At 41.8% G+C, this 14,301-nt stretch overlaps 12 non-coding genes across 12 annotated transcripts; all 12 read left to right on the top strand.

The window, feature by feature from the left end:
• Nucleotides 1–18: 18 nt before the first annotated feature.
• On the top strand, nt 19–100 carry trnas-uga (transfer RNA serine (anticodon UGA)). The gene has a single exon. It is a non-coding gene; the product is annotated as a tRNA-Ser (tRNA).
• Nucleotides 101–1,233: 1,133 nt separating this feature from the next.
• trnas-cga (transfer RNA serine (anticodon CGA)) lies at nt 1,234–1,315 on the top strand. Its single transcript has one exon. It is a non-coding gene; the product is annotated as a tRNA-Ser (tRNA).
• A 674-nt stretch (nt 1,316–1,989) lies between these two features.
• Nucleotides 1,990–2,071, top strand: trnas-uga (transfer RNA serine (anticodon UGA)). The gene has a single exon. It is a non-coding gene; the product is annotated as a tRNA-Ser (tRNA).
• A 1,134-nt stretch (nt 2,072–3,205) lies between these two features.
• Nucleotides 3,206–3,287, top strand: trnas-uga (transfer RNA serine (anticodon UGA)). Its single transcript has one exon. It is a non-coding gene; the product is annotated as a tRNA-Ser (tRNA).
• A 683-nt stretch (nt 3,288–3,970) lies between these two features.
• trnas-uga (transfer RNA serine (anticodon UGA)) lies at nt 3,971–4,052 on the top strand. Its single transcript has one exon. It is a non-coding gene; the product is annotated as a tRNA-Ser (tRNA).
• Nucleotides 4,053–5,186: 1,134 nt separating this feature from the next.
• On the top strand, nt 5,187–5,268 carry trnas-cga (transfer RNA serine (anticodon CGA)). The gene has a single exon. It is a non-coding gene; the product is annotated as a tRNA-Ser (tRNA).
• A 683-nt stretch (nt 5,269–5,951) lies between these two features.
• Nucleotides 5,952–6,033, top strand: trnas-uga (transfer RNA serine (anticodon UGA)). Its single transcript has one exon. It is a non-coding gene; the product is annotated as a tRNA-Ser (tRNA).
• Nucleotides 6,034–7,167: 1,134 nt separating this feature from the next.
• Nucleotides 7,168–7,249, top strand: trnas-cga (transfer RNA serine (anticodon CGA)). The gene has a single exon. It is a non-coding gene; the product is annotated as a tRNA-Ser (tRNA).
• A 683-nt stretch (nt 7,250–7,932) lies between these two features.
• Nucleotides 7,933–8,014, top strand: trnas-uga (transfer RNA serine (anticodon UGA)). The gene has a single exon. It is a non-coding gene; the product is annotated as a tRNA-Ser (tRNA).
• A 1,134-nt stretch (nt 8,015–9,148) lies between these two features.
• On the top strand, nt 9,149–9,230 carry trnas-cga (transfer RNA serine (anticodon CGA)). Its single transcript has one exon. It is a non-coding gene; the product is annotated as a tRNA-Ser (tRNA).
• A 683-nt stretch (nt 9,231–9,913) lies between these two features.
• Nucleotides 9,914–9,995, top strand: trnas-uga (transfer RNA serine (anticodon UGA)). The gene has a single exon. It is a non-coding gene; the product is annotated as a tRNA-Ser (tRNA).
• Nucleotides 9,996–12,581: 2,586 nt separating this feature from the next.
• trnas-cga (transfer RNA serine (anticodon CGA)) lies at nt 12,582–12,663 on the top strand. Its single transcript has one exon. It is a non-coding gene; the product is annotated as a tRNA-Ser (tRNA).
• Nucleotides 12,664–14,301: the final 1,638 nt, after the last annotated feature.

A 14,301-nucleotide genomic window follows, 5' to 3' on the forward strand; every position in this document is an offset into this window, starting at 1 on the left:
TGGTAGTTAATACAGCGAGCTGCGATGGCCGAGTGGTTAAGGCGTTGGACTTGAAATCCAATGGGGTCTCCCTGCGCAGGTTCGAACCCTGCTCGCAGCGCTATGGCAAGCCATTCTTTGTTTTTAACATATACTTGGTGACTTGATATGGATAATGTCCTTAATGCATGGAATTGTCCAGTGATTCAGGAGCTCAGAATATATCTACCTTGACAAACAGTTGAAATAGGCACCGCAGTACAGATACTGTTATTTGTGTTAGATTTACGATGGAAAATCTGAGAGAGCCAGGTGGTTAAGTCCTCGGATTTGAAACCCAATTGGGTCTCCCTGCTCTTATTTAAATCTTACTCTCAGTGAATAGTCCACTTGTACTTTCTCTGCACATAGTTTTTGACTTGCACATTAAACTTTTAAACTTTGAAGGCTTTGGAAAGGACAGAGGTTATTTGGCACAATAAGATCAATATGTCGTGCCATCAAGTTTACCATTTTGCACCAATGCTGTCTGTTTCCAAATCCCAATCCTTTTACTTGCATTCCAACAGCTGCAATGGCCGAGTTCTTTAGACGTTGGACCTGAATTTCAATGGGGTCTCCCCACCCATGTTCTTACCTTGCTCGAAGCATATAGCCCACTTCTGCTTTCTCCTCATCACTTTCCTTAGATTCCTAATGCTGCGATGGCCAAGTGTTTAAGCATTGGAATCAAAATCCAATGTGGTCTCCCTGACCAGTTTTCAACCTTGCTTTCAGGACGATGATAAAGCAGACCTTTAATACTTGGATCTATCTCCTCTGAATTTAAATTGTCCTTAATTTATGGGCTCGTCCAACGATTGAAGTGCTCAGAAAATATCTATTTTCACTTTGCTTGAAAAAAAATTCAATTAGGCAGTTGAATTAGAATACTTTTGTACTTGTGTGAGCTAACTCAGAAAGCAGTGATTGCCGAGTGGTTAAAGCATTGGACTCGAAATCAAATGGATTCTCCACGCGAAGGTTTGAACCCTGCTCGCAGTGCTTTGACAAAGCAGTCTTTATTTTTAACATATCATTGGGCCTTGATATGGATAATGTGTGGACTTGTCCTTTGATTCAAGTGCTCAGAATGTATCTTCCATGACAAACATTTCAAGTAGGTACTTCAGTAGCGATGATCTGGACGTTTTACAGTTAAAATGGACGGAACGAGATAGCGGACTGGTTAGGGCGTGGTAGGTAACAGAGCAAGCTGTGATGGCCGAGAGGTTAAGGCGTTGGACTCGAAATCCAATGGGGTCTCCCTGCGCAGGTTCGAACCCTGCTCGCAGCGTTATGAGAAACCAGTCCTCATTCTGAACATATCCTTGGTGACTTGATATGGATAATCTCTTTCATGCATGGACTTGTCCAGTGCTCAGAAGACTTTTGTCTTTGTGAGAGCTTATTCAGAAAGCTGTGATGGCCGAGTGCTTAAGGCGGGATTTGGCACAATAAGATCAATATGTCGTGCAATCAAGTTTACCATTTTGCACCAATGATGTCTGTTTCCAAATCCCAATTACTTTACTTGAATTCCAACAGCTGCAACGGCCGACTTTTTCAGACGTTGGACCTGAATTTCAATGGGGTCTCCCCACACATGTTTTAACCTTGCTCGAAGCGTATATAGCCCACTTGTGCTTTCTCCTCATCACTTTCCTTTGATTCCCACAGCCGCAATGAGCAAGTGGTTTAAGGGTTGGAAATGAAATCCATTGTGTTCTCCCGTACAGTTTTTAAAGCTGATCGCAGTGCATTGACAAACCAGTCTATATTTGTAACATGTGACTTGATATGGATAATGTGCTAAATGCATGGAATTGTCCTTTGATTCAAGTGCTCAGAATATATATTCCTTGACAAACAGTTCAAATAGGCTCTTTAGTAGATAGTCTAGTCTTTACCAAAGTAAAATGGACAGAATGAGATAGCCGACTGGTTAAGGCCTGGTAGTTAATACAGCGAGCTGCGATGGCCGAGTGGTTAAGGCGTTGGACTTGAAATCCAATGGGGTCTCCCTGCGCAGGTTCGAACCCTGCTCGCAGCGCTATGGCAAGCCATTCTTTGTTTTTAACATATACTTGGTGACTTGATATGGATAATGTCCTTAATGCATGGAATTGTCCAGTGATTCAGGAGCTCAGAATATATCTACCTTGACAAACAGTTGAAATAGGCACCGCAGTACAGATACTGTTATTTGTGTTAGATTTACGATGGAAAATCTGAGAGAGCCAGGTGGTTAAGTCCTCGGATTTGAAACCCAATTGGGTCTCCCTGCTCTTATTTAAATCTTACTCTCAGTGAATAGTCCACTTGTACTTTCTCTGCACATAGTTTTTTGACTTGCACATTAAACTTTTAAACTTTGAAGGCTTTGGAAAGGACAGAGGTTATTTGGCACAATAAGATCAATATGTCGTGCCATCAAGTTTACCATTTTGCACCAATGCTGTCTGTTTCCAAATCCCAATCCTTTTACTTGCATTCCAACAGCTGCAATGGCCGAGTTCTTTAGACGTTGGACCTGAATTTCAATGGGGTCTCCCCACCCATGTTCTTACCTTGCTTGAAGCATATAGCCCACTTCTGCTTTCTCCTCATCACTTTCCTTAGATTCCTAATGCTGCGATGGCCAAGTGTTTAAGCATTGGAATCAAAATCCAATGTGGTCTCCCTGACCAGTTTTCAACCTTGCTTTCAGGACGATGATAAAGCAGACCTTTAATACTTGGATCTATCTCCTCTGAATTTAAATTGTCCTTAATTTAAGGGCTCGTCCAACGATTGAAGTGCTCAGAAAATAGCTATTTTCACTTTGCTTGAAAAAAAATTCAATTAGGCAGTTGAATTAGAATACTTTTGTACTTGTGTGAGCTAACTCAGAAAGCAGTGATTGCCGAGTGGTTAAAGCATTGGACTCGAAATCCAATGGATTCTCCACGCGAAGGTTTGAACCCTGCTCGCAGTGCTTTGACAAAGCAGTCTTTATTTTTAACATATCATTGGGCCTTGATATGGATAATGTGTGGACTTGTCCTTTGATTCAAGTGCTCAGAATGTATCTTCCATGACAAACATTTCAAGTAGGTACTTCAGTAGCGATGATCTGGACGTTTTACAGTTAAAATGGACGGAACGAGATAGCGGACTGGTTAGTGCGTGGTAGGTAACAGAGCAAGCTGTGATGGCCGAGAGGTTAAGGCGTTGGACTTGAAATCCAATGGGGTCTCCCCGCGCAGGTTCGAACCCTGCTCGCAGCGTTATGAGAAACCAGTCCTCATTCTGAACATATCCTTGGTGACTTGATATGGATAATATCTTTAATGCATGGACTTGTCCAGTGATTCAAGTGCTCAGAAGACTTTTGTCTTTGTGTGAGCTTATTCAGAAAGCTGTGATGGCCGAGTGGTTAAGGCGGGATTTGGCACAATAAGATCAATATGTCGTGCAATCAAGTTTACCATTTTGCACCAATGATGTCTGTTTCCAAATCCCAATTACTTTACTTGAATTCCAACAGCTGCAACGGCCGACTTTTTCAGACGTTGGACCTGAATTTCAATGGGGTCTCCCCACACATGTTTTAACCTTGCTCGAAGCGTATATAGCCCACTTGTGCTTTCTCCTCATCACTTTCCTTTGATTCCCACAGCCGCAATGAGCAAGTGGTTTAAGGGTTGGAAATGAAATCCATTGTGTTCTCCCGTACAGTTTTTAAAGCTGATCGCAGTGCATTGACAAACCAGTCTATATTTGTAACATGTGACTTGATATGGATAATGTGCTAAATGCATGGAATTGTCCTTTGATTCAAGTGCTCAGAATATATATTCCTTGACAAACAGTTCAAATAGGCTCTTTAGTAGATAGTCTAGTCTTTACCAAAGTAAAATGGACAGAATGAGATAGCCGACTGGTTAAGGCCTGGTAGTTAATACAGCGAGCTGCGATGGCCGAGTGGTTAAGGCGTTGGACTTGAAATCCAATGGGGTCTCCCTGCGCAGGTTCGAACCCTGCTCGCAGCGCTATGGCAAGCCATTCTTTGTTTTTAACATATACTTGGTGACTTGATATGGATAATGTCCTTAATGCATGGAATTGTCCAGTGATTCAGGAGCTCAGAATATATCTACCTTGACAAACAGTTGAAATAGGCACCGCAGTACAGATACTGTTATTTGTGTTAGATTTACGATGGAAAATCTGAGAGAGCCAGGTGGTTAAGTCCTCGGATTTGAAACCCAATTGGGTCTCCCTGCTCTTATTTAAATCTTACTCTCAGTGAATAGTCCACTTGTACTTTCTCTGCACATAGTTTTTTGACTTGCACATTAAACTTTTAAACTTTGAAGGCTTTGGAAAGGACAGAGGTTATTTGGCACAATAAGATCAATATGTCGTGCCATCAAGTTTACCATTTTGCACCAATGCTGTCTGTTTCCAAATCCCAATCCTTTTACTTGCATTCCAACAGCTGCAATGGCCGAGTTCTTTAGACGTTGGACCTGAATTTCAATGGGGTCTCCCCACCCATGTTCTTACCTTGCTCGAAGCATATAGCCCACTTCTGCTTTCTCCTCATCACTTTCCTTAGATTCCTAATGCTGCGATGGCCAAGTGTTTAAGCATTGGAATCAAAATCCAATGTGGTCTCCCTGACCAGTTTTCAACCTTGCTTTCAGGACGATGATAAAGCAGACCTTTAATACTTGGATCTATCTCCTCTGAATTTAAATTGTCCTTAATTTAAGGGCTCGTCCAACGATTGAAGTGCTCAGAAAATAGCTATTTTCACTTTGCTTGAAAAAAAATTCAATTAGGCAGTTGAATTAGAATACTTTTGTACTTGTGTGAGCTAACTCAGAAAGCAGTGATTGCCGAGTGGTTAAAGCATTGGACTCGAAATCCAATGGATTCTCCACGCGAAGGTTTGAACCCTGCTCGCAGTGCTTTGACAAAGCAGTCTTTATTTTTAACATATCATTGGGCCTTGATATGGATAATGTGTGGACTTGTCCTTTGATTCAAGTGCTCAGAATGTATCTTCCATGACAAACATTTCAAGTAGGTACTTCAGTAGCGATGATCTGGACGTTTTACAGTTAAAATGGACGGAACGAGATAGCGGACTGGTTAGTGCGTGGTAGGTAACAGAGCAAGCTGTGATGGCCGAGAGGTTAAGGCGTTGGACTCGAAATCCAATGGGGTCTCCCCGCGCAGGTTCGAACCCTGCTCGCAGCGTTATGAGAAACCAGTCCTCATTCTGAACATATCCTTGGTGACTTGATATGGATAATATCTTTAATGCATGGACTTGTCCAGTGATTCAAGTGCTCAGAAGACTTTTGTCTTTGTGTGAGCTTATTCAGAAAGCTGTGATGGCCGAGTGGTTAAGGCGGGATTTGGCACAATAAGATCAATATGTCGTGCAATCAAGTTTACCATTTTGCACCAATGATGTCTGTTTCCAAATCCCAATTACTTTACTTGAATTCCAACAGCTGCAACGGCCGACTTTTTCAGACGTTGGACCTGAATTTCAATGGGGTCTCCCCACACATGTTTTAACCTTGCTCGAAGCGTATATAGCCCACTTGTGCTTTCTCCTCATCACTTTCCTTTGATTCCCACAGCCGCAATGAGCAAGTGGTTTAAGGGTTGGAAATGAAATCCATTGTGTTCTCCCGTACAGTTTTTAAAGCTGATCGCAGTGCATTGACAAACCAGTCTATATTTGTAACATGTGACTTGATATGGATAATGTGCTAAATGCATGGAATTGTCCTTTGATTCAAGTGCTCAGAATATATATTCCTTGACAAACAGTTCAAATAGGCTCTTTAGTAGATAGTCTAGTCTTTACCAAAGTAAAATGGACAGAATGAGATAGCCGACTGGTTAAGGCCTGGTAGTTAATACAGCGAGCTGCGATGGCCGAGTGGTTAAGGCGTTGGACTTGAAATCCAATGGGGTCTCCCTGCGCAGGTTCGAACCCTGCTCGCAGCGCTATGGCAAGCCATTCTTTGTTTTTAACATATACTTGGTGACTTGATATGGATAATGTCCTTAATGCATGGAATTGTCCAGTGATTCAGGAGCTCAGAATATATCTACCTTGACAAACAGTTGAAATAGGCACCGCAGTACAGATACTGTTATTTGTGTTAGATTTACGATGGAAAATCTGAGAGAGCCAGGTGGTTAAGTCCTCGGATTTGAAACCCAATTGGGTCTCCCTGCTCTTATTTAAATCTTACTCTCAGTGAATAGTCCACTTGTACTTTCTCTGCACATAGTTTTTTGACTTGCACATTAAACTTTTAAACTTTGAAGGCTTTGGAAAGGACAGAGGTTATTTGGCACAATAAGATCAATATGTCGTGCCATCAAGTTTACCATTTTGCACCAATGCTGTCTGTTTCCAAATCCCAATCCTTTTACTTGCATTCCAACAGCTGCAATGGCCGAGTTCTTTAGACGTTGGACCTGAATTTCAATGGGGTCTCCCCACCCATGTTCTTACCTTGCTTGAAGCATATAGCCCACTTCTGCTTTCTCCTCATCACTTTCCTTAGATTCCTAATGCTGCGATGGCCAAGTGTTTAAGCATTGGAATCAAAATCCAATGTGGTCTCCCTGACCAGTTTTCAACCTTGCTTTCAGGACGATGATAAAGCAGACCTTTAATACTTGGATCTATCTCCTCTGAATTTAAATTGTCCTTAATTTAAGGGCTCGTCCAACGATTGAAGTGCTCAGAAAATAGCTATTTTCACTTTGCTTGAAAAAAAATTCAATTAGGCAGTTGAATTAGAATACTTTTGTACTTGTGTGAGCTAACTCAGAAAGCAGTGATTGCCGAGTGGTTAAAGCATTGGACTCGAAATCCAATGGATTCTCCACGCGAAGGTTTGAACCCTGCTCGCAGTGCTTTGACAAAGCAGTCTTTATTTTTAACATATCATTGGGCCTTGATATGGATAATGTGTGGACTTGTCCTTTGATTCAAGTGCTCAGAATGTATCTTCCATGACAAACATTTCAAGTAGGTACTTCAGTAGCGATGATCTGGACGTTTTACAGTTAAAATGGACGGAACGAGATAGCGGACTGGTTAGGGCGTGGTAGGTAACAGAGCAAGCTGTGATGGCCGAGAGGTTAAGGCGTTGGACTCGAAATCCAATGGGGTCTCCCCGCGCAGGTTCGAACCCTGCTCGCAGCGTTATGAGAAACCAGTCCTCATTCTGAACATATCCTTGGTGACTTGATATGGATAATCTCTTTAATGCATGGACTTGTCCAGTGATTCAAGTGCTCAGAAGACTTTTGTCTTTGTGTGAGCTTATTCAGAAAGCTGTGATGGCCGAGTGGTTAAGGCGGGATTTGGCACAATAAGATCAATATGTCGTGCAATCAAGTTTACCATTTTGCACCAATGATGTCTGTTTCCAAATCCCAATTACTTTACTTGAATTCCAACAGCTGCAACGGCCGACTTTTTCAGACGTTGGACCTGAATTTCAATGGGGTCTCCCCACACATGTTTTAACCTTGCTCGAAGCGTATATAGCCCACTTGTGCTTTCTCCTCATCACTTTCCTTTGATTCCCACAGCCGCAATGAGCAAGTGGTTTAAGGGTTGGAAATGAAATCCATTGTGTTCTCCCGTACAGTTTTTAAAGCTGATCGCAGTGCATTGACAAACCAGTCTATATTTGTAACATGTGACTTGATATGGATAATGTGCTAAATGCATGGAATTGTCCTTTGATTCAAGTGCTCAGAATATATATTCCTTGACAAACAGTTCAAATAGGCTCTTTAGTAGATAGTCTAGTCTTTACCAAAGTAAAATGGACAGAATGAGATAGCCGACTGGTTAAGGCCTGGTAGTTAATACAGCGAGCTGCGATGGCCGAGTGGTTAAGGCGTTGGACTTGAAATCCAATGGGGTCTCCCTGCGCAGGTTCGAACCCTGCTCGCAGCGCTATGGCAAGCCATTCTTTGTTTTTAACATATACTTGGTGACTTGATATGGATAATGTCCTTAATGCATGGAATTGTCCAGTGATTCAGGAGCTCAGAATATATCTACCTTGACAAACAGTTGAAATAGGCACCGCAGTACAGATACTGTTATTTGTGTTAGATTTACGATGGAAAATCTGAGAGAGCCAGGTGGTTAAGTCCTCGGATTTGAAACCCAATTGGGTCTCCCTGCTCTTATTTAAATCTTACTCTCAGTGAATAGTCCACTTGTACTTTCTCTGCACATAGTTTTTTGACTTGCACATTAAACTTTTAAACTTTGAAGGCTTTGGAAAGGACAGAGGTTATTTGGCACAATAAGATCAATATGTCGTGCCATCAAGTTTACCATTTTGCACCAATGCTGTCTGTTTCCAAATCCCAATCCTTTTACTTGCATTCCAACAGCTGCAATGGCCGAGTTCTTTAGACGTTGGACCTGAATTTCAATGGGGTCTCCCCACCCATGTTCTTACCTTGCTCGAAGCATATAGCCCACTTCTGCTTTCTCCTCATCACTTTCCTTAGATTCCTAATGCTGCGATGGCCAAGTGTTTAAGCATTGGAATCAAAATCCAATGTGGTCTCCCTGACCAGTTTTCAACCTTGCTTTCAGGACGATGATAAAGCAGACCTTTAATACTTGGATCTATCTCCTCTGAATTTAAATTGTCCTTAATTTATGGGCTCGTCCAACGATTGAAGTGCTCAGAAAATATCTATTTTCACTTTGCTTGAAAAAAAATTCAATTAGGCAGTTGAATTAGAATACTTTTGTACTTGTGTGAGCTAACTCAGAAAGCAGTGATTGCCGAGTGGTTAAAGCATTGGACTCGAAATCAAATGGATTCTCCACGCGAAGGTTTGAACCCTGCTCGCAGTGCTTTGACAAAGCAGTCTTTATTTTTAACATATCATTGGGCCTTGATATGGATAATGTGTGGACTTGTCCTTTGATTCAAGTGCTCAGAATGTATCTTCCATGACAAACATTTCAAGTAGGTACTTCAGTAGCGATGATCTGGACGTTTTACAGTTAAAATGGACGGAACGAGATAGCGGACTGGTTAGGGCGTGGTAGGTAACAGAGCAAGCTGTGATGGCCGAGAGGTTAAGGCGTTGGACTCGAAATCCAATGGGGTCTCCCCGCGCAGGTTCGAACCCTGCTCGCAGCGTTATGAGAAACCAGTCCTCATTCTGAGCATATCCTTGGTGACTTGATATGGATAATCTCTTTAATGCATGGACTTGTCCAGTGACTCAAGTGCTCAGAAGACTTTTGTCTTTGTGTGAGCTTATTCAGAAAGCTGTGATGGCCGAGTGGTTAAGGCGGGATTTGACACAATAAGATCAATATGTCGTGCAATCAAGTTTACCATTTTGCACCTATGATGTCTGTTTCCAAATCCCAATTACTTACTTGAATTCCAACAGCTGCAACGGCCGACTTTTTCAGACGTTGGACCTGAATTTCAATGGGGTCTCCCCACACATGTTTTAACCTTGCTCGAAGCGTATATAGCCCACTTGTGCTTTCTCCTCATCACTTTCCTTTGATTCCCACAGCCGCAATGAGCAAGTGGTTTAAGGGTTGGAAATGAAATCCATTGTGTTCTCCCCGTACAGTTTTTAAAGCTGCTCGCAGTGCATTGACAAACCAGTCTATATTTGTAACATGTGACTTGATATGGATAATGTGCTAAATGCATGGAATTGTCCTTTGATTCAAGTGCTCAGAATATATATTCCTTGACAAACAGTTCAAATAGGCTCTTTAGTAGATAGTCTAGTCTTTACCAAAGTAAAATGGACAGAATGAGATAGCCGACTGGTTAAGGCCTGGTAGTTAATACAGCGAGCTGCGATGGCCGAGTGGTTAAGGCGTTGGACTTGAAATCAAATGGGGTCTCCCTGCGCAGGTTCGAACCCTGCTCGCAGCGCTATGGCAAGCCATTCTTTGTTTTTAACATATACTTGGTGACTTGATATGGATAATGTCCTTAATGCATGGAATTGTCCAGTGATTCAGGAGCTCAGAATATATCTACCTTGACAAACAGTTGAAATTGGCACCGCAGTACAGATACTGTTATTTGTGTTAGATTTACGATGGAAAATCTGAGAGAGCCAGGTGGTTAAGTCCTCGGATTTGAAACCCAATTGGGTCTCCCTGCTCTTATTTAAATCTTACTCTCAGTGAATAGTCAACTTGTACTTTCTCTGCACATAGTTTTTTGACTTGCACATTAAACTTTTAACCTTTGAAGGCTTTGGAAAGGACAGAGGTTATTTGGCACAATAAGATCAATATGTCGTGCCATCAAGTTTACCATTTTGCACCAATGCTGTCTGTTTCCAAATCCCAATCCTTTTACTTGCATTCCAACAGCTGCAATGGCCGAGTTCTTTAGACGTTGGACCTGAATTTCAATGGGGTCTCCCCACCCATGTTCTTACCTTGCTCGAAGCATATAGCCCACTTCTGCTTTCTCCTCATCACTTTCCTTAGATTCCTAATGCTGCGATGGCCAAGTGGTTTAACCTGTTACATCTAGGGGGCAGTAATTTCACGGCTGGATAAAAAACGTACCCGATTTAATCTGATTATTAGTCCTGCCCAGAAACTGGAATATGCATATAATTATTAGCTTTGGAGAGAAAACACTCCAAAGTTTCTGAAACTGTTTGAATGGTGTCTGTGAGTATAACAGAACTCCTATGGCAGGCAAAAACCTGAGATGCTTCTGTTCAGGAAGTACCCTGTCTGAACATTTCTTGCCCTTCTTTATTATCTCTGTCGTTTACAAAGGATCTCTGCTCTTACGTGACAATTCTCACGTCAACAATGGAGTCTCACAGCCCGGGAAAAACAGGAATGATGTCATTCAAAGCCCTGGCTGAAGCACACGAGAGCAAATGCTGAGTGGTCAGTCAATGGACTAAGCCTTAGGCGCGTGACACGCCCCGCCCCCGGCTTTTGGTTTTTTCCTCAGTTTACAGACAGGCAGATTCCCGGTCGGAATATTATCGCTTCTCTACGAGATAAATTGCATAAATATTGGTTTTAAACAGCGGTTGACATGCTTCGAAGTACGGTAATGGAATATTTCGAAATTTTTTGTCATATTTTGCGTCATGCTCGTGGCCGAGATTTAGCGTTGGGATAGTGTCTAGAACGCACGAACAAAACGTCGCTGTTTGGATATAACGATGGATTATTTGGGACCAAACCTACATTTGTTATTGAAGTAGAAGTCCTGGCAGTGTATTCTGATGAAGAACAAGCAAGGTAAGAACATTTTTCTTATAGGAAATGTGATTTTGGTGAAGGCTACACTGGGTGGGTGTCTAAATAGCTAGCCCTGTAACGCCGGGCTATGTACTTACATTATTGCAAAATGTGCTTCATCCGAAAAGCTATTTTAAAATCGGACATATCGAGTGCATAGAGGAGTTCTGTATCTATAATTCTTAAAATAATTGTTATGCTTTTTGTGAACGTTTATCGTGAGTAATTTAGTAAAATCACCGGAAGTGTTCGGTGGGAATGCTAGTTCTGAACGTCACATGCTAATGTAAAAAGCTGGTTTTTGATATAAATATGAACTTGATTGAACAGACATGCATGTATTGTATAACACAATGTCCTAGGTGTGTCATCTGATGAAGATCATCAAAGGTTAGTGCTGCATTTAGATATGGTTTGGGTTTATGTGACATGATATGCTAGCTTGAAAAATGGCTGTGTGATTATTCCTGGCTGGGTACTCTGCTGACATAATCTAATGTTTTGCTTTCGCTGTAAAGCCTTTTTGAAATCGGACAGTTTGGTTAGATAAAGGAGAGTCTTGTCTTTAAATAGCTGTAACATAGTCATATGTTTGAAAAGTGTAAGTTTTCGGATTTAGAGGAGTTTGAATTTCGCGCCCCGCCCATCATTGGATATTGGAGCAGACGTTCCGCTAGCGGAACGTGTAGATGTAAGAAGTTAAGCATTGGAATCGAAATCCAATGTGGTTTCCCTGACCAGTTTTCAACCTTACTTTCAGGACGATGATAAAGCAGACCTTTAATACTTGGATCTATCTCCTCTGAATTTAAATTGTCCTTAATTTATGGGCTCGTCCAACGATTGAAGTGCTCAGAAAATAGCTAATTTCACTTTGCTTGAAAAAAATGTCAATTAGGCAGTTGAATTAGAATACTTTTGTACTTGTGTGAGCTAACTCAGAAGGCAGTGATTGCAGAGTGGTTAAAGCATTGGACTCGAAATCCAATGGATTCTCCACGCGAAGGTTTGAACCCTGCTCGCAGTGCTTTGACAAAGCAGTCTTTATTTTTAACATATCATTGGGCCTTGATATGGATAATGTGTGGACTTGTCCTTTGATTCAAGTGCTCAGAATGTATCTTCCATGACAAACATTTCAAGTAGGTACTTCAGTAGCGATGATCTGGACGTTTTACAGTTAAAATGGACGGAACGAGATAGCGGACTGGTTAGGGCGTGGTAGGTAACAGAGCAAGCTGTGATGGCCGAGAGGTTAAGGCGTTGGACTCGAAATCCAATGGGGTCTCCCCGCGCAGGGTCGAACCCTGCTCGCAGCGTTATGAGAAACCAGTCCTCATTCTGAGCATATCCTTGGTGACTTGATATGGATAATCTCTTTAATGCATGGACTTGTCCAGTGACTCAAGTGCTCAGAAGACTTTTGTCTTTGTGTGAGCTTATTCAGAAAGCTGTGATGGCCGAGTGGTTAAGGCGGGATTTGACACAATAAGATCAATATGTCGTGCAATCAAGTTTACCATTTTGCACCTATGATGTCTGTTTCCAAATCCCAATTACTTGAATTCCAACAGCTGCAACGGCCGACTTTTTCAGACGTTGGACCTGAATTTCAATGGGGTCTCCCCACACATGTTTTAACCTTGCTCGAAGCGTATATAGCCCACTTGTGCTTTCTCCTCATCTCTTTCCTTTGATTCCCACAGCCGCAATGAGCAAGTGGTTTAAGGGTTGGAAATGAAATCCATTGTGTTCTCCCCGTACAGTTTTTAAAGCTGCTCGCAGCGCATTGACAAACCAGTCTATATTTGTAACATGTGACTTGATATGGATAATGTGCTAAATGCATGGACTTGTCCTTTGATTCAAGTGCTCAGAATATATATTCCTTGACAAACAGTTCAAATAGGCTCTTTAGTAGATAGTCTAGTCTTTACCAAAGTAAAATGGACAGAATGAGATAGCCGACTGGTTAAGGCCTGGTAGTTAATACAGCGAGCTGCGATGGCCGAGTGGTTAAGGCGTTGGACTTTAAATCCAATGGGGTCTCCCTGCTCAGGTTCGAACCCTGCTCGCAGCGCTATGGCAAGCCATTCTTTGTTTTTAACATATACTTGGTGACTTGATATGGATAATGTCCTTAATGCATGGAATTGTCCAGTGATTCAGGAGCTCAGAATATATCTACCTTGACAAACAGTTGAAATAGGCACCGCAGTACAGATACTGTTATTTGTGTTAGATTTACGATGGAAAATCTGAGAGAGCCAGGTGGTTAAGTCCTCGGATTTGAAACCCAATTGGGTCTCCCTGCTCTTATTTAAATCTTACTCTCAGTGAATAGTCCACTTGTACTTTCTCTGCACATAGTTTTTTGACTTGCACATTAAACTTTTAACCTTTGAAGGCTTTGGAAAGGACAGAGGTTATTTGGCACAATAAGATCAATATGTCGTGCCATCAAGTTTACCATTTTGCACCAATGTTGTCTGTTTCCAAATCCCAATCCTTTTACTTGCATTCCAACAGCTGCAATGGCCGAGTTCTTTAGACGTTGGACCTGAATTTCAATGGGGTCTCCCCACCCATGTTCTTACCTTGCTCGAAGCATATAGCCCACTTCTGCTTTCTCCTCATCACTTTCCTTAGATTCCTAATGCTGCGATGGCCAAGTGGTTTAAGCATTGGAATCGAAATCCAATGTGGTCTCCCTGACCAGTTTTCAACCTTGCTTTCAGGACGATGATAAAGCAGACCTTTAATACTTGGATCTATCTCCTCTGAATTTAAATTGTCCTTAATTTATGGGCTCGTCCAACGATTGAAGTGCTCAGAAAATAGCTAATTTCACTTTGCTTGAAAAAAATGTCAATTAGGCAGTTGAATTAGAATACTTTTGTACTTGTGTGAGCTAACTCAGAAGGCAGTGATTGCAGAGTGGTTAAAGCATTGGACTC

This window comes from Salmo trutta, chromosome 31 (genome assembly GCF_901001165.1).
Source record: "Salmo trutta chromosome 31, fSalTru1.1, whole genome shotgun sequence".
In the NCBI taxonomy this organism is placed as follows: Eukaryota; Metazoa; Chordata; class Actinopteri; order Salmoniformes; family Salmonidae; genus Salmo; species Salmo trutta.